Source organism: Leiobunum rupestre, chromosome 5 (assembly GCF_980474605.1).
Source record: "Leiobunum rupestre chromosome 5, qqLeiRupe1.1.hap1, whole genome shotgun sequence".
Lineage (NCBI taxonomy): Eukaryota > Metazoa > Arthropoda > Arachnida > Opiliones > Sclerosomatidae > Leiobunum > Leiobunum rupestre.
The window spans coordinates 73953079-73973763 of NC_143388.1; positions in this window are offsets into that span (position 1 = coordinate 73953079).

The window sequence follows — 20685 nt, forward strand, 5'->3', positions numbered from 1 at the left end:
GCCCTTCTTTGTCCAAAATAGTACACTAAGCCAAGGCATCGCGCAGCTTTTTATCTACAATCGACTAACCTTCGTTAAGTTATGTGATTCCAGTATGTTCCGCGTTAAAGTTTACAGTAGCAATAAAGTTGTATGGATATTCCTGTACCATAGACCAACCTCGAGACAACAATATTATTCTCGTACTGTGTACCAACTATTATTGATAGTGAGAATAACCTTGCTAGCCTCCACTATACTGAATCTTGTTCATGAAAATCGCTTAAAATAAAATTTTAAAATTTTTAGTGACCCGACTTTTAATTGAGCGAAGTATGATTTTATTCAGCCGTCAAGTGCTCTTTGAGGTTAACACACAGGGCGGTCCGTATCGCCGCACCCCGTAGCGACGCAACTGCTTCTTCGAAGGTCTCGAGCCCCACATGGCCCAGCAAATGGAAAATAACTCGTAGCGAGTAATGGAAATCGCGTTAAAGGTGTGTACAAGTGCTTCTTAAATACCATTAAGAGGTCGCTATGTAGTTAAAATCTGTTACGTACCACGCAACGAGACAAGTCTAAGCGGAAACGGAAACTACCGGACTCTCTATAAGCTAGTGCTCCGCAGATCCGACACCGAGGAAAGCCGGAGCCAGGCCCCAGATCCGATTGCACTAATAATTTTTAAGCGCATGTAAATATTAAGATAACACTAATGTTTCTGTGAAAGAATACACTAATGTGTTTCAAAAGCTAATCAAAGCGTTAAATAAACTTCACAACATCATCATTCATCAATACTAATAAATATTATTTATTTTATTTTTACACAAGGTAGATAACAAAGTTACCAGTGGAGTGTACCACTGCTACTGCTAGGACTTAAATAATCAGTATTTACCAAGTTATCAGTGGAGTGTACCACTGCTATTGCTAGGACTTAAATAATCAGTTTGATTGCGTTGGATTTATTTAAAAAAATAATTTGCTTAATTATTTAAATTTAAGACTAGTTAAGACTAGTATTTTTGACAGAACGTAGTCTAGAATCACAGTGAGAAAATCGAAAAATTAAATACGTGAATTTTAAGTATTAAAGGGGCTAAAAAGTTCGGTGGCAAAAAAAAACGAAAATTGAGCATGCTTTTCTCCACCCCCTCCCTCTCTCGGCCTTGGGAGAGGCGGGCAGAGTCAACTGTAAATTTCGCACTTTACTGACTTTACACACATTTTGCCACCGAACTTTGGAGCCCCTTTAAGGAACTACTAAAATTCGGAAAAAAAAAATATTCATTCTAATTCAGTCCACGGGGACTCATGTGTGGTCTCAAGAGTGACTACTGGCACCAACATGTCCATGGGATTTTCAGTAAAATCATCTGCTCCTTCAACCTCGCTCTGATTAAGCCACTTTAAACCGATGTCACTTGCACACAGAAGCTCAGTAACTCGGCGTGTGACAATCCGTGAAGGTCACACTTGGCGCACTGGTGCAGGTGGTGCTCTGTGGACGGCAGGCCGCTGCTCTACAGCCCTTGTGATATATGAAAAGTAGATACCGCATGTACTGCAGCATCTCTTTTTAAGATCACCACGTACACTAGGGCAATAGAGGTCATAGGGCATGCTGATGAAGGTGTGCACGGTTTGATTACTTAATTTAACACAGTCCGATCCCAATTTAACACTGTTTCTAGAGGAATAAAAATTACGTGATATTTGCCGTAACCGCCCCTCTCCTCCATGTGTGATTGGTTGAGAATTAGCTTGATCCCCTCCCCCTCCCCTCAACGCCTCACGTAATTTATGGACACTCCCAAAGCTTAGACATAAAAAGACCATAAAAGTATTGGAGTCTGCTCCGGAGCCGGGTCCTTTAATCCAGATCCGGCTCCGACCTTCACCGGAACTGGAGCCGATAAGGTCAAAGTCGTAGCCGGAGTCGTATTGGAGCCGGAGCTGGAGCCGGAGCCATGCGGGCCATTACCTTAAGCAATTTTCGACATAGATCAACAGAAGAGGTTAGCGGCTCGCTCCAAATGGCGAAGTTTTTTATTTGAATAATTTTTATCCAAAAGCATAAGTCAGTAAAATTACCTTAGTTACACAACACATTCAACGTAAAATATCCCTTGTTTGTATGAATAAAAAATAGACATTGTTTATAAATATATAAAATACCCGTTTCCAACTTCACTGTATCAAAGGATATGTTTAAGAAAAAAATGTTTGGTCATGAACAAAAGTGATAAGAATAAAAAATCTTGCGTATATTTTCCTAATAAGATAAGCGAATTCAAGTTTTATTCAAATGAATAATATTTTAATAAAAAAATTATCTGTATCTATTTAACGACATGTCGATATTTTGTTTAGTTCGTCTTATTAATAATTGCAATTTATTCATTTCTACAACTCTTTCCTTAAATACATTCTTCAAAAACTATAAATATTTTAGAATAATGGATATTCGATTCCGAGCACTAGGTGAGAACGGTCTCCAATTCTTCATGCGTTAGTTTTGCATGTGAAGTACTTTTCTCAACGCTCTCTTTACTGAAGCTACAAGGCGTTCCCAAAACCCGACCCACCAAGGTGCTCTGTCTACGCTGAAAGTCCATTTGATTTGATTGTTTGCAAAGAACTGCCGAACTTTGGGATCGGCAATGTTTTTAAATATTTCCCTGAGCTCACTCTTGGCATACTTAAACGGTTTGGCGTTGTCTCAAAATACGTGTTTCACCATTCTTCTTCTTGTAATAAAACGACGAAATGCTAGTAGAAAATTGCCGGTCGTTTTGTTTAATACTAGTTCCAAATGAACTGTGCGCGTCACTACACAAGTAAATAATGTGACGTACGCTTTCGGGCCGTTTCTGCAATACAGCGGTCCAGCGAAATCTAGTCGACAATTATCAAATTGCTTGAGCGTTGCGTGATTCTGGTAGCGGTTCCATGACTGTGTCCGAAGGGGTTGCGCGGAAAAAATGACAAATAGTACAAGAACTAAACACGCTCTGTACGAATTTTGGCACCTGATAATCAATTTTTTTTTGCGTAAAGCGACAGTGGTCATTGCAATTCCAACATGCATTAACTTATCATGCGAATGTTTTGGTAGTTTGGTTTGCGGGTGATTTGATTCTAGAATCCATGGGTGTGTTATTTCATAAGAAAGTCACTTCCATGAATTCTGCTGTTAAGACAGAGTAGACCGTTTGTGTCTAACGCTGGATTTAAAGGGCAACGCAAGTGAGCTGGCAAAATGTGTGTAAAGTCAGTAAAGTGCGAAATTTACGGTTGACTCTGCCCTTCTCTGCCAAGGCCGAGTGAGGGGTGGAGAGGGTTGAAAAGCATGCTTTTTTTCTTTTTTTGCCAGCTCACTTGCGTTGCCCTTTAAATTCGAGGGTCACTTTAAAAAACACACGAAGAGCACTTCAGGATTCCATAGTGTTCTTAAAGTGTAGTTATGTGAACTTGAAATGTTCTTACACTTCATTGTATGCTCTTACTACAATTTTTCGTGAACTTGAAGTGCTCAAGTGCTCTTAAAGTTTGAAATTGAAATTTTTAGCTCTTTTCGCATTTCAAGAACACCTAATTTCCCAAGTGCTATAAATGTGTTACGTATTAAGTGGTGAAAAGTTAATGTTACTTTGAGAGTGATCCAAGGAAGCTGTTATTTGAGAAAATAAATTAATCTGAAGTTTCAAGTACTTGTGTTATTTAATTGATTAATATGATTTTTATTATCCCTTCCACATAATTATTAAATGTATTTAATAAAGTGGTCTATCCTTGTTTTTGGTTAAAATTATGAACTACAAATAAATTTAAAAATAATAAATTTTACCAAAAAAATTAAATAATGAAATTTTAATTTAAAGGTTAGCGACACGGTCTAACGTCGTGTTCATTAAGTGAATGCATCTAAATGTATTAACCCATGTAATTTGAACTAATACCTAAAATTTAAATATAAAATTTTAAATTTAGCTCTAAATATTTAAATTTTGGTGCTTTATGTAAGCCGCCAAAATAAAATTTCCCGAACTGGCTTTAAAAATACCACCAAAATTTCCCTTGCATCTTATTCTTCTGGAAATTCATAAGAAAAGTTATTTATTCGACCAGATAGTGTGTCTTTTGGAATTGAAAAGCACATAATTGTAAGTTTTTATAGAAATGTTATGCAGAATTTATTTTTTAAAAACCCAAAAATTCCCAAATACTGTGGAATTTATCGCGAACTTAAGCCAACTACGTATTTCGGTTCCCTTGCCTCGCGGCCAGAAAATGAAGATCTTCTCTACAGTCTACACTGGAAAATTATTATGTTAACTAATTAGAATAATTTAAAAAAGAATATGAAGTATTTAAGTAAGGTTATATTGACCTTAAATAATATAATTCTAAATGCAATGTTAGATTCGATGTTAATTGCAGAATGGGACTAGGCTTTACCACAAACCAAGGCCTAGTACCATTTGCAGCTCAAGTGCAAGCTGGTTTCCTTACATTTGATGTAAAAGTACCTTGAAAGCATGCTAATAAATGAATTATTAATGAGTTTTATTCATAGCTAACTTAATATACCTTACATCATTTTGGTTTTATGTTCCAATATTTACCCTTTTTTTAGTTTTATGTGGCTTGTTTTGTGTTTTAATTAACAGTAAACAATTTAATCGACATGAAAAACTTCCCGTGTAATATTTGTAGTTTTTCTGGAAAAAACTCCCCAGGCATTAAGGTTTCATTGCATGAAGCAGCATAGAAATGGCCCTTTATTTTTGGTGTCTTGCAAAGAGTGCCCATACTTGTCTAAAAGTTTGGGTGCATTTAAAGAACCAGCTTGTGGTGAACCAATTAATAATGAAACAGATGGCATTAGTGAAAATGTAGAATTTTTGCCAATGGAAGTAGAGGATTTTTATTATGATTATGAACCTTTAGCTCTGGGGAATCACTCTGAGCCAAAAAGTAGATAAGTCCATAATTAAAAGGGATAATATAGCTAAATCCTAAACAAATTTGAAGAAAATTAAAAACTTACTAATAACTCGTACCGATAGGTCTTCGAGCAACGCGAAACTCGGATCAAATAGATCTTCGAGTAATAAACTAAATTAAAAATAAATAAAATAGCCAGAAATTCCAACGGTAGACCGGTTTCGTTCTATTTGGAACTCATCAGTACCGTGCGGGAAATCTGGCTGGCGACTATCAAATCGAAAAGAGAAACTAAGCCTAAACATTAAAAATTTCAAAACGCGTTGCGTATAGCAACGGAAAGCCGAAAAGGGGGGAGTGTGGTGGAGAATAGTATATACGATAAGTTAAGTTAGAAGAAACCACCTATGAACTATGAGAAGGATGATAAAATACGCGAAAAAGTAGATAAGTCCATAATTAAAAGGGATAATATAGCTAAATCCTAAACAAATTTGAAGAAAATTAAAAACTTACTAATAACTCGTACCGATAGGTCTTCGAGCAACGCGAAACTCGGATCAAATAGATCTTCGAGTAATAAACTAAATTAAAAATAAATAAAATAGCCAGAAATTCCAACGGTAGACCGGTTTCGTTCTATTTGGAACTCATCAGTACCGTGCGGGAAATCTGGCTGGCGACTATCAAATCGAAAAGAGAAACTAAGCCTAAACATTAAAAATTTCAAAACGCGTTGCGTATAGCAACGGAAAGCCGAAAAGGGGGGAGTGTGGTGGAGAATAGTATATACGATAAGTTAAGTTAGAAGAAACCACCTATGAACTATGAGAAGGATGATAAAATACGCGAAAAAGTAGATAAGTCCATAATTAAAAGGGATAATATAGCTAAATCCTAAACAAATTTGAAGAAAATTAAAAACTTACTAATAACTGGTACCGATAGGTCTTCGAGCAACGCGAAACTCGGATCAAATCTATTATTAGTAAGTTTTTAATTTTCTTCAAATTTGTTTAGGATTTAGCTATATTATCCCTTTTAATTATGGACTTATCTACTTTTTCGCGTATTTTATCATCCTTCTCATAGTTCATAGGTGGTTCCTTCTAACTTAACTCTGAGCCAAATTTGCCTTTAGGGGAAAATGAATATTTAGGTGTGAAGAAAGCTTTTGGTTACTTTTTAAGCTTGACGCTAAGTTTGGCTTCAGTAAGAAACAAATTGACTGTATAGTTGAAGAGTTCAGTGAGATTTTAAAAAACTATGGGATGTTTATTCGTTCAAAGTCTGAGAAGTTTGCGAATGAAGATGGGCAGAATGTACGTGATTCTATATATGATCGTGATTTCCGTGTTCAAGATATATCAGTGTCTTTTAAATCTGATGCCTTAAAGACTTTTTTAAATCAAATTTAAATCGTATTTCTTCGAATCCATTTAATATGGGAAGAATGATAGTGGTTTCGATGGGAAAATTTAATCAAAAATCTGTGTGGGGTTACAGTATCCCTATGTTAGACAGCTTAAATGCTTTGATTTCCATCCCAGATTAGTGTGATGTTACTTTAAAAAAATAATAATTAATTAGCAACCTTTTGTCTGCAAATTATTTTAAATGTCGATGATGTTGAAACATGTAATACCGTAGGAATGCACAAAAAAGTTGACTTTTTTAGCTTATTAATTAGCAAATATCCCCCCTATGCCAAGGCACCACCTTAGGCATCAAGCGACTTTTGAGCCATTACTTATGTTATAATAGTTTTAGACACGAGGCAGGCATGATTCCATTTTATCATAGCTGCAACATGATGTCAGGGCAGGAAAACGTATTTCGGCCAGCAATTGATTAAACATAAAGACGAAATGTTCCAACCCAGTATCGAAGAGGTTTATTGGTACTATAGCGAGTACCAACCGAATTACGATAAATTAAAATATGACGTTATTTTTCGCGAAGGACTTCCCGATATTAGTACGTTTGACGGCTCGAAAAAAAAACTTATCGTACTCGACATCAACAACAACAACAACAGTAATTGCCGTCACGTCGATCATGAATCCAAAGGACAATACGTGGAAGGAAATGGACGTCGAAAAGAAAGATATACTAAAAGATAATAGCACCGATGACCGTACGAAATGGAAATTGTACGAAGAACTACTTAAAAGTCAGCGAGGTTTGGTAAAGAAAGCGACACCGGAAGTTGCGCAATAGGAATCGTGGATAAATCTTTTGCCCGCCGGATATAGAGGGCCGGCTAGAGAATTATTTCAACAGTAGGCTTCGGACTCCAAATGCGTACGCTGGAACGGAAAAGCTGAGGTTTTAATCGACGGGGTCCGTGAAAACCGTCGGTAAACGACCCGTAGGCTGGGAAAGGTTCCAAGGAATCGTCGCGCCAAAAGGGTCCGAATCGGTAATCGTTAAAAATAAAAAAGTTAAAAAGTCTAGTACGCCGCTGAGGAAACGATTGAGAAGTGGTAAAGATAACAACAGGGCTTCGTTTATCAAGTCGAAATGGGAGGCTTATTAAAGAAAACTGAACGACTCTTATCCAAAATATATTTCGACAGCAAACATCCAGCGCGGATGTCTCTCGAAGAAGTGGAAACGTTCTTGCAAGGTCACGACGCTTTCACGCTTCACAAACCTGTCATCAGAAAATTCAAGAGACATCGTGTGTAAGTACACAACCGTTACGACTTGTAACAATTAGACTTATGCGATATGAGATCGTTGGCGCAATATAACGATCAATATACGTTCATTTTAATGGGAATCGACGCTTTTTCGAGAGTTGGGTTCGCTGTACCTCTGAAACAGAAAACCGGGGCGGAAGTCGTTTGAGCCTTTAAGATTATTTTCCAAGAGGGCCTACCTATCAGAACCAATTCAACAAAGGCCGTCAACTTTTAAACCTTCCAGTGAGGACGTACCTAAGGGGGCTGGGTGTCAAATATTTCACGTCAGAGAACGAGGAGGTCAAAGGAGCCCTTGTCGAGAGGTACAACGAAACGCTGAAGGGTAGAATGTGGAAATGGTTTACGCGTAACAACACATCGAAGAGTTGTCTAATTTAAGAACATGTACAAACGTGAAAAGAAATCGACGAAAACTACGAAATGTCGAATTGACGTAAACCATTATGTGCGGTAAAGTAAGCTTTCGTAAAGGATACGATGTCAAATGGAGTACCGAGATTTTCAAGGTCGTCTTCAAGGGGATCAAGAAACCATTATTATTCAAACTCGTGGATTTATCTGACGAGCCTGTTATTGGCCAGTTATACTATTGGGAGTTGCAACGCGTCGACAAACTCGAGATATTCCAAATGAATCAAGTTTTGAGGAAACGCAAGTTGCGCGGAAAAACTAAATGTCTAGTTCCGTGGCGTGGCTACCCCCGCTCATTCGATTCGTGGGTGCCTGCGAAAGATGTCGTCTCAATTTTACCTAACGTAACCGTCTAACAGCAGCTTGGATACGTTCCCCAAATAATACATTAGCGTATTTTGTGACGCAATTACCGCAACTCATCCAACTGGAAACCGAATACGAAATTGAACTCGTTTCGATTATATATCCGACCGCTTTTTACAACGTACTCGAGAATGACAATTATTTAGAGTGTCACGTTGAAGACGTGGCGGAACACGATTTTGGCACTGAAGGAAGACAGGTAGCCTGAGAGAAAGAAGTACCCACCCAATATTATCAATCTATTGATCATGTAATTAAAGAAATAAAAGAAAATGCGATGTGTAAAGTGGTGGAAGCTTGCTTTGTTCACGACCGCTTAAGCGGACACGTTGCCCTCGCCGAAAGTAGCCGCAAAGATATGATATTAACCATGAGCGAAGGTTTGAGTTATATTATGGGCTACGGGCCTAACGAGGAAATCATTGGTAAAAGCTCGAAACCGGCTCGCATAGATTATAACGTGCCATCGCAAATATTCGTGTACACTGATATAGTCGAGGAAGTCGTAGTCGGACACTCTTTAGTTCAACTTTTGAGAACTATCGCCGTCAACGATAAAAGACACGGTTCTCCGTTGAAAAGACGTACATCGCTCCTCATTGCGTTCCCGTCAACAAACGTTATTTCGACACTATCCAAATTGATCTCAGAGATGCCTTGGGGAAACTGATCCCTTTTCAGTTCGGAAACCTAACGGTGAAAGTTCATTTAAGGCCCCAAAAATGACGAAGCCGGACGTCCTAAAATATCGCTCCTGCGTCTACTGAGATTGTTACGTAAATCAAGCCGGTCAAAGCTTATCGTCAGTGTAGGTTGGCGCTAATTACCAACGGGGTCACGGACAAATTGGTCGCGGAATCGGGAGTTTCTTCTCGGGATTGTTTCGAGCCGCCAAGCCTTTTCCCATGAGAAGCGTTAATTTTTTGGGTGGTCAGGCTCTTGGTACTGGCAGTCAAATTCTTAGTGACGTTCAAGAAGGACAGTGTGCCAGAATTTATAGCCCGGTGTACCTAGTAACAGAGACCATACCACCGGAGGCCTGTCATCATAGTGCCCTACGCCAGCGTCCCCCTAGCCCGGACAGGTGACAAATCCAGCATGAGTTGCAGAACCCTACTACTGATGGTCGCACCTTTGACGCAAGCCACTCAACCCAGCAGAAGGTGCAGCAATGGGTGGAACAATCTCCACTTCGCACGTAGCCGTTCTGAAGCGAAAGATAAAAGTCTAGACAGTTGCGTACTCGCAGATACCGAAACAAGTCGCGATAATTTTTAAACATAAAAAAGTATACTAGAAAAAGTGGTTGGAGTCTTTTTAGTTTTTTCTTACAATAATATAGCCATGTTGACAAATTCAATATAATAATAATAATAATAATCAGCTACTTTGGGAAATATTAAACTACGGATGTGGTTTATCTTCATCACCTATATCTACCCCGGTAATATTTTTAACAATTTCTTCCAATGGATCTTGAGTATTCCCACTAACTGCATCCAAAACTAGTCCTTTTAAAGTTTTGAATGTATATTTGTTAGCGCCATAGTGCCATACTGTTGGTTTAATATTTCTGCCACCTGCTGCCAAAGTATTGTTCCAGAGCATCCTGGTTCAGGTGCTGCGTTAGTACATACTCCGCCCCTTTCTTTATCATGAATTTTTTTATTTCCACAATTGACAGAGCTTAAAATTAGTAAATAATTGCTATTTAATTATAAAATTTTAACCTAAAATTACCTGTTATCTTGAGACCTTCGATTGTTTGTTTACTGAGAAGCATAGAATCCCTTTAGTTACTATTGAATTTACCAGGCCTTTTTAAAACTTGGTTTTGCCAGTTATCCAGGTACTTGATAAAGTCACCCTGCAGTCACTTAAATAAATGCATATTTAAATTCAGGAGCATAACACAAATTGGTGTCATAATTCTTGCGTGCAATTGTTCATCATCTACATTATTGTAAGGAAGTTTATTATTATTGCGCTGGTGTATCCCTTCAACTCGGTTTTTACATTACAAAGGTCTAAAAATCGGTTGAACACTCAAATGAACTCTATTGCTTCCCTGTATTTGTAGATGTTAATAAAAGATTTTCAATGGCACCAGCCAAAGTTTCACTCATAACCTGGGCTGCAAGGTTACCTTTCATTTTTGAGTAACAATTCAAATACACATGGGAATAAGTTAGCTTGTTTAAATTGTCCTTGTGATCTTAATTGTAAATAATATAGCTGAAAAATAACTTTCCATGTTTTTTCTTCTCCATTTTTCCAAAGTGAACGAGATTTAGAATTAGTTCCACTTTTGCGAATCCATTTCTTAGTTTTAATTAGATGTGGCGCATCAGATATGAACTAAATAAACCTTTCTTCATCCATAGCAAAGCGATTTTCCGTCTTATAAGGAATTTATTTCGCTTCATTTGCTCCACAAGTGGGAAATAAAAGAACTAACTTCCAATTGCTTGAACCTCCATCCCCTACAACAGCTATAATACGAAAGCTACTCGTTTCTAATATTTTAATTGCTTCCCAAATAAAATATTTAATTCTTCTGCAGAAACCCCTTTGGTAGGAAAATGGGCAAAATAAATCTTCGTTTTGCTAGTGACTCCTCTGATCATTATATGCAGAATATGCGTAGCGTGAGGAGGTTTATTGCTGTTAGTGGCATTTCGTTCCAAGTCATCCAGATGAATGTGGTTCTCATTAACATCAATGAATCCTGTAAATGACCAGTTCTCCTATTTAATAGCAGATCTTCCTTTACATCCATTTCCTCAAACAGCTCAGTTGTAAAACCTGATTTACTATTTATTGAATGGTTATGGTTCAAAAGGGTTCTTTTAGTAGGAAGTGCAATAATTTATGATTTTCTGAGAGCTTGATAAGATGGCTGGTACTTCTTTTTCATATAAATGCCCCACTTAACAAATTTTGGGTTCCACCGTATTTCGACCTCTGCATGACTCTGAACTGCTGTCTAAGAAATATCGACATAAGCGAACCAGTTGGTTCACCTTTAAGTCTGGCTCTTAGTAAGAGCACCAAGCTATTTATTACTTTTTATCATTTTCGGTTTGAACCAAATATTTTTTATTGTTTTTGATAAGCTCTCTTAATTGTTCCAGATATTTTGAAATTATTCCTATGACGCATTTTCCTTAAACTCGAGCGGTAAATTGTATGAAACCACAGTTTGTGCTAAAAATGTCGTTTATTTCTCCACAAAAGTAACTTTGCCTTCTTCTTTGATGACAATCTGGTTTGCGCTGGTATATATTTACAAAATATGGGTCTTGGTTTCCTGGGCAATAGGTGTAGGTGATTCGCGTTCTTTAACCACTCTCAAATTTTTGTATTGTATTTTAAGAGTAATAATTATCCATCTTCGAGCTCAAATTTTACTGGCTTATTCATAAGTTTTAGTGTTGCTGTTATTTCTTTAAGTTTTAGGTAAAAATTCAAACCATTAATTTGTAATTGTTTTGGGATTAAGAAAACATTATACCTTTTTCTATTAATTCTAGAGACCAGCCAGGTGGTGGAATTAGTGTTTTCAAATCAACAGGTATATCTCCTTGTTCAATACTTAGTGGGTTTTCAATAGATACAATTTCACTTGAGTCCAATAGTAACAAAAACTAGTGCTGAACTCTGCTCATACTCGTTAAACGATAATTCTTTTTCGTAAATATCCATCTTGGGAATTATTCCGTGTTTTGATCTAAATGGGCGAAACATCGTTTAAAATTGCATAAATATTTTAGTCGAAAAATTATACTTACATATTCATCATCAGATTTCTGCAACTTTAGTTTCGAAGTTTTCACTATATATGTAGTCTTAACACAGTGATTAGTGGTTGAACTCTGAAAATACCCAACTGTGACTTCGAGTAATACTCTTTTCGATAGGACAATTAATTCTAATTCCTCCTTAAGGTAAATACATTCAATATGACACCAGGACCCTTTAAACTACTAAACTTAAAAGTGCAACAAAAGTGACGTATGGGGAAAAAATGAAAGTTTGGCATTATATAGCTCAAATTGGCCCAAGTTATGAGGATTAGAGTACCTGTGAAGTTTTTCCAAAATCTGCCACGTAATTTTATTGACGCTACTATTGTTGTCCTTAACTTATTAAAGAACTTGCACGTAAATTTAAAAGTGACGAGTTTTTTTATTGAATCAGCATTGGATAGTGTTGGTCCAGAAAAGCCTTCAAAGTGTCTAGAACAAATGTAGGCTGATCTTTTGACATCAATTTTGGAGAAATCTGTACGACCACAAGCATTCACCAAACGTGATAATTTTTCAGTTTGGGTAATAGGCGATGGAAATTTAATACAAAAAAATCCTGGGGCTCCAGGAACAGATTTAGTTCTCACATTTTGTCTTGATGTGCATGATCCATACACACAGCTCTTTGGTGAATAAACCATAACCTAAGAAGAAAACTACAGGCTATTATTAAAATGCATACAGGAAAAGTGACAAATATCAATTACTGTTTGGGGTTTATATTATACTGACCCTGCTTCAATGGAAGAGTTTTAGTTCTGGTATTGTTAATTTGCAACTAAAAAAGGAAACAAATTATTTATCATAAACCTTGGCTGTCTATACAAAAAATTTAAAGATAAATTAACTTGCGTATAACATGGATTAAAAGTTTTAAACTCCTAACCCTAAACGGGGAAAAAGAGGAGCCGCGGCACAAGCAAAGAACTCCCATAAAAAATGCGAATGTCAACCCTCCACAACGAGAAGACCCCAGTTATTTCAGATGGAAGAGCTCCTTAAAACTCCCCGCGATAAAAGTCCTATTTTATGGCAGGGATGGAAGCGACCCCATAGATTTCTTAAAAACCCTATAAAAAATATGAATACGTGATCGCGGTCCAAGGTTTGGCAGATGAGTTATTAACCCAGCTCCCCATAGTTCTAGAAGGGAAAGCGAAATTATGGTATAGGGAAAGCTTTAGCCAATTCCAAACCTGGGAACAGTTCGAAACTGTAAGACCTTCGAACGCAATTCGGGGCAAAGGGTAATCACTGCGTACGCAGTGTCTCGCAATTTCTCTGTTCGCAGTTTCTTGAAGGGTTTGCAAAACCACCGTGTGAGCGTTAACGGATTGATTTGCGGTTGGCTTTGATTTGTGTTTTTTTGTCAACGCTCACCGTCGCGACAGTTTTAATTCGGTTTGATTGGATAATTCGTTATTTTAATGTTTATTTGGAGGTTGTGAATTTTGAGTTCGTGTTATGACGTTTGTGGGTGTTGAGTTTGTGTTATTTATGTCATGATGGTTGTGGATATTGAGTCTGTTGTATTTGTACGGGCGTTTTCTCTCCAACTCATTAATGACTTTGGGACGGACCGAGTGCTGAGTGTTATGCAACCTCTCAACGTCCAATGGCAGGATTTGCACCAATTATATACGGTATTCGTCTTAAGATCAATTTGCGATTTATTGGCGCCGGCCGGGAATCGAACCCGGGTCTGCCTATTGCAAGATATTTACTCTAAGCACCCAGCCACCAACGCTTGTTAATTAACGGTGTTTTTCTAAAAAACAGCTTTGGCGAATGTCCTTTACAAAGTTATAACGTTAGGTACTATAATTTATTCTACATCATTTTAAATATTTATTAATTATATTAATCTTTATAAATTATATTCATCTTATATTTAATAAAATATTTTTAAATTATATTCATCTTATATTTTATTAAATAATTAAGTATTTTAATGTAAAAGTTGATCGTGATCAAGAATTGAACTCGCGTCGCATTGTTACCACGCGGATAGTTCACCGCCGAGCCATTGACTTCCTCAGGGGAAATGTTAAAGTAAAGGAACCAAGAGGATAAGGCGGGTTTTTTACTAAATGGATGAATAGAATATCTGTGGATATTTTTTATTGAACTTTGTTTTTTTTTATTTTTGTGGACCAGATGTCGAAAATAGCTTTTTTGAGGTATCTTCATCAAGGGCAAGTGTTGAAATAAAATAAGTGTTAAAGGTGTGGCTAAAGTGTTTCGTAAGCGAGAAAAATACAAATACCCTCTGTAGAAATATTTCTTTCATTAAAATTTGCTTCGTATTATATTCAACTGATAAACTTGTACTGTAGAAAGGGTTTAATTCAATTGAGCATTGTTATAGTACGTCTAACTCACTGCTGTAACTACTTAATTTATAATATTCTGAATAAATTTAAATTGGTCATTTCTTCTCAATTATTTTAATTATAATTAAAATTTTATACCGGGCGGGATAGACCTGGGATAACTTTTTTAGCAAATAACTATGAATTGTGGAGATAAATCTTTAAGGGTCATCTCGATAAATTTATACCACTAGGGATAATTCTTCCGAGGAGAGGTATATTTTGGCTTGTCAACTTGTTCTTTATTATTGTTCTTAACCGCCCCAATTTTAAGTTCTAACCCTCACCATGGCTGACAGGTATCCCGAGGATACACCCGATTTATGTAAGAAGTGCCATTTTTAACTTTTAGTTTATATTGTGCATTTTTGTGTTATTTTATATGTCAATCAAAGACTCATTGAGTATCCTAATCACTGTCCGACATTATCATCTTTCTTTTACTTCTTCTCATCAACGCACTGCTACGTGACTACGTCGTAATTAAACGATAGGCGCGGCGCGAGGGGGTAATACTCGGTTCTTGAAACAAAAATAAAAGAGTTATAATCTATTTATTGGGTGTTTTATTTCCAAAAGGTAAACTTTTCAATATATAAGATCGTATTTCCCATGTTTCATTTCTCTTAAATGTTGTACGCACGCACTGGTATCGGCCATTTCCTAAAAGGCATTACATTTTTGGCATCTCTGCTGGGGATACGACGCCTTTTGGGAGTTATTGAAATATTATCTTTTCTCCTTAACTAACGCTCACCATCGTCAAGACCACTGGATACGTCTAGTCTAATTAAGCGTTTGGTTCTTTACGTTCCAAATAGTGGTTCTTGTTTGAAAACCCGGGGAGGATTTAGTTAGGCATTGGTTTCCGTTGTCCACGTGTTCGGGTGAATTTTGAATATTTCGGAACTCCCCGAGTGAGGTAGAACTAACGATGGCTCAAAATCCAGTCACTATGAACGATTTGGCCGTTCTCTTAAGTCGAGTCCTTCGGGGAACTAGAGGGAGTGGAAGAATGATCGATCATCCCCCCGATTTAATCTTAAGTGGGTACTGCAACCTTTTAAGGAAATCGTCATACAATTGATGGACAAAAATATTCCTAGCACTTGCTCAAAGATATTAATTCACTAAGGCGGGGGAAAATAATGATAAAATGCGAGTCGTGGCCTTATCGTGGAGTGAATTAAATCTGAGAGGGGGTTACATACAGGGGAAAGAAGAAAAAATGAGGGAGATTCCAATTCAGAATGGAAACCCTTTGTCGTTAATCAATCACGAAATCTTTATTTAACACTCACAGACCAACACTGCATACAAATAATGAAATGGGGGAGTCAGATTTTATTGTTCTTGTGATTAGTAGGATAGTTAGGCCATCTCTATAACTATTTATTATTTTTACTCTTAAGCGGGGGCTAACATACACTGACTAATTGGTTAATTAAAAGTTTATCTTACGGTTCTCCATAGAATTAGTCCCAACTTATTTTCGTTTAGCCATGCTGACTTCAATCAGCGGGGAAAAATAAATAAAATATGAACACTAAACTCTGATCACTACAATTAAAATAAAATACTGCATAAGTGGCCGACTACAATTAATTTTAAACTCAAAAAACTTTAATAAACATAGTAAGGCGAGGGGAAAAACTATTGACAAAAATATCTCCTAGCAGCATAAAAATACGAACGGATATGAACTCTCAACCTCGAGGGGGCTTATTTTCACCTTTCCTCGGACAATAGCGAGTAGTTGCACCTTTCTTAGAATTTATATCTCTACGTTTAAACAGTTATTTCAGACTTGATCCTGGGTATGCTACGGGTAGAGGGGGGAACGAAATTTGTTACATATCACTAGATTTTCTTTGTGGCTGTTCTTCATTTACGGGATTCCGGATAACGTGATCTTCCGGATTACGCAAGGCACGCGTTTTCTTGAAGGGGCTCGACTGGGGACTTCTTGTTCGCGATGACAGTTCCAAACTGTCCGTTCGTCTCGATTACGGTACGGGAGTCCGGATAACGACGACGAACTTCTTACAAGCGGCGTAGGTACTTCGGGTTTCCTTCTAAAACTTCTAGCTAGGCGAGGGGCTGGATATAATGTTATTGGATGCTTATTCTCGGGATCGGCGGTCCGCTGTGAGTTGACTCGTTCGAAAAGACTCATGAAACGGCTCTGGTTGACTATTCAGAGACTCAGTTCCATCAGTGATGGCTTTTGGGGTATTGTGGGGTCTGGCGGGCGAAACCGCGCGGACGGTCATTCCGGACTTGGGTGCCGAATACTCATCCAGGATCGTGGGGTGTACTGTCCAGAGAATCCAAAATTCTGTCTTTTGGGGCTCTGTCTCATAGTTTAGTTCGGGTGATTGGGGGGCGGAGTTGAAACAAAAAGCCACTGGTGACCTCCCACTTTACTTGGGTTATTGGTGCACTTAAGACTCGTGTCTAGTCATGCGGTGGTGTCGTTGTCCTATTTACAAAAAGGTCACTCGGGATCGTGGGTGGGGGATGCCAGAGAGTCTCGAGGTTCCTGATTTTCTGTCTCCAAGCGGAAACGTCTGGGCGCCCTCTCGACCCTGTGGCGACGTCCTTTGAAAACGAGGGCTTTTTATTGGGTTATCGCTAACTGGTGGTGGATTAGTTGCCCTTGAACATGATAATGGCTTTATGGGATCGCTGTTAACTGGGGTGAAATTACGGGTCTAGTTCGGAAAGTTTTAGGGAAAAACCTGGGCTGGGAAAGTTTGCGGAATGTATTGCACCATGGTCTTGTGACCGAGAGAAAAACACTTAAATTATCCGCAAAGAGCGAGGAGTTTAATTTTAGTATTGCCGAAGGCAGTGATTTCGTTTATAATTTATAGTAAGTACACGGTTTAATTATTTAACTTAATTTTATATTTTATAGTAATGTTTGATGGAGTTCTATAAGAATCATAAACTATTTTTAATTCGTATATGGCGTTCAAAGTTATTTAAGTTTTTAGTCTATCATTAAGTTTTATTATTTTAAATTTGCGGGGGTATGATTAAGTTTTAGATCTTAAAATTATAAGACGTTTGGTATCTGGTTCGTTATTACACTTCAAATATAATATTAACATCGAGATCACTTATGGATCACTGCTAGCGATCCAAATGCGTGTCTGAGTGATCTAGAAGTGATCTAAAGCTCAACTAGCATTTTCAAGTTGCAATCAAAAAGTGTGCTCTAGTAATACGGGTAAAAGAGGGTAGCTCACCGGCAAAATTCGTCCCAACTTGATATGTGGCCTAAAAATTCAATTTTGGTGTCTACTTTGAGGATCCGATGAGTCCGCAGCGATGCGGGGGGGCAAGGGGGGCAGTTGCCCCCTAAATTTGCTTTCACCGAATTGAGCTGTGTTTGGTGTTGTTCCCGATGGTACATTTCACCCTGAGTCGAATGCGACCAAGTACATGCAGATAAACCGTTTCCGAGTTATGGCCGAATTTGTACTGAATCGCGTGGTTTTTTCTCTAATACGAAAAAAAATCCCCAAATGTTAAATTGAGCAATCCGGTCAAGTTGGGTATCGTTTCTGTAGTATGTTTTAACGTTGAGTCGAATGAGGCACGCCGCGGAAATCTGGGACTAATAGAATCGGAGGTATGACCAAAAGTACACTAAATGTTGAAAAGGTATATCAACCATTTGGCCAGGACCAACCATACTTACTTTTGGATCGTACGTATTATTTTGTGCCGAATCGAATGAGACCAACTGCAATTCCGTAGGATGAAATGTTTCCGAGCTATAATGAAATATGTGCGAACCATAAATGGTGTTTTTTTTCTCAAAAAGTTCGAAAATATGCATTTAAACCACCACCCGTGTCTACAAATTTCTCCCCGGACGACCACAAGGTATTCATCTTACATACTGCTAACATTGTAATTGCTGAATCGAATGAGACCAACCGCAGCGCCTTGGAATGAATAGATAACGAGTGATGACGGAATTAACTTTAGATAATTGACAGATATCAACTCTCGGTTACAACCTCTTCACTCCATCCGATCTACATCCGAGGACTTATAGTTTTCCGATACCGCCTATAGAGCGCCAGTGAATATCAGCATGCTCTAACTCTCTTGTGTCTTACAGATATCAACTCTCGGTTACAACGTCTTTACCGAAGTCTCCGAACCAACTCGTGTCGGCCTACGTTCATAATCATTGTCAAGAAAAATAACCCACTGCATTCACCTCAACGCGTCGCGTCACCTCTACCCGGCGGATCCGCTCTGCGAGTACTTCTTTTTTACCCTTCCTGCTACGCCTGTGAAAGGAATTAAAAAATATAGAAAAAAAGATAAAAAGAAAAAAACTAACAAACTACGTCATCCGAGGACTTATATACCTTAGTTTTCCGAAACCGCCTTTAGAGCGCCATTGAATATCAGCATGCTTAATTCTCTTGTGTCTTACAGATATCAACTCTCGGTTACAACGTCTTCACCGAAGTCTCCAAACCAACTCGTGTCGACCTACGGTTACAATCAGTGTCAAGAAAAATAACTCACTGCATTCACCTCAACGCGTCGCGTCACCTCTACCCGGCGGATCAGCTCTGCGAGTACTTATTTGTTTACCCTTCCTGCTACGCCTGTGATAGGAATTAAAAAATATAGAAAAAAAAGGGTAAAGGCAAAAACTACCACCCTACGTCATCCGATCTACATCCGAGGACTTATATACAATAGTTTTCCGATACTGCTTTAGAGCGCCAGTGAATATCAGCATGCTCTAACACTCTTGTGTCTTACAGGTAATACAGTACTTTTTTATTTTTATTTTCAATTATAATCTCACTGGTGCTCTCACATACATTGCAACATGTCGGAACTACAAACTGTTTTTAAGAGAGTGGCAACTAATGCGCTCACAAAATAAAACGGAATTCGAAAAGGTCAGAGCCGAAGCTAAAACAGACAGGGAATGTATTTTGGAGAAATTTGAATCAATCAGCAAATCTCTCGAAGATACAAACCATAAAATAAACTCCCATGTGTAAGACTATCAACAATCACGATTGAAGATTAGCTTGCTTAGAAGATATGTCCGATAAAGTAGACTCCCTAGAACTCACTGCCGCTAATTTTATGTCGACTGTAGATTAAAAATTTGCCGCTAAAAATTAAGAAATATCGGATTTAAAAAACCAAATCGACCTACTTGAAATCGAGAGGCGTAAAAATAATATTGTGATCTCCGGCCTACCTGAAACGGCGGGCGAGGACATAAACAAACTAGCTAGTAACGTCTCTACCATTTTTAAAGAGCTACTTAATATAAATATTACTATATCTCCCCATCTAATTTTCCGAAAAGGTGAAAATCGTCGGATAGTCTTTAACTCGAGAATTCACAAGATAAACTAACAATTATGCAGAATAGTTACAAGTTAAGGGGCTTCAAGATATTTATATCACACGACTTCACGGTTCGTCAGGATAATGCTAGGTTCCATCTACGTTACTTCATTAAAGAAAAGGGTAAAGACCACGCCAAATTTAAAACAAATTTCGTAGTTGAATTCCAAGAGAATCTCTAATACTTTAACGAATCTAGTGGCCATGTAGAACATTAAGCCCAACATATTATTATCTTTGAAATAGTCCTAACGATTATTTACGCTATTGCCTTATGAAAATCGTATACTCAAATAAACGTAGTGCGAACTGTAATATCCTCCAATTAGTGGCCCAGTTTGATGACGATCCTGTTGATATTTACGCTATCTCGGAAACTTGGTTTTTAAATAATTATTATCTTTTCTTCCAAACTACACCTTCTCGGGAATTGGCAACAGAAGGGGTGGGGGCGTATGTTTTTACCTAAGTAACAAAATTAAATTCACTATCTTAAAAGATCTCTGCTTTTTTAATAATATCGAAAGTTATGCAATTAGGGTTAACCCCTCAAATAAAACTATTATTATTATCTATAGACCACACACCGCCAACTTTGAAGCTTTTTTAACACATTGTGACACAATCGTCAGTAAAATTGGTAATGATAACGCTAAAAAAATTATAGGCGGTGACTTTAAT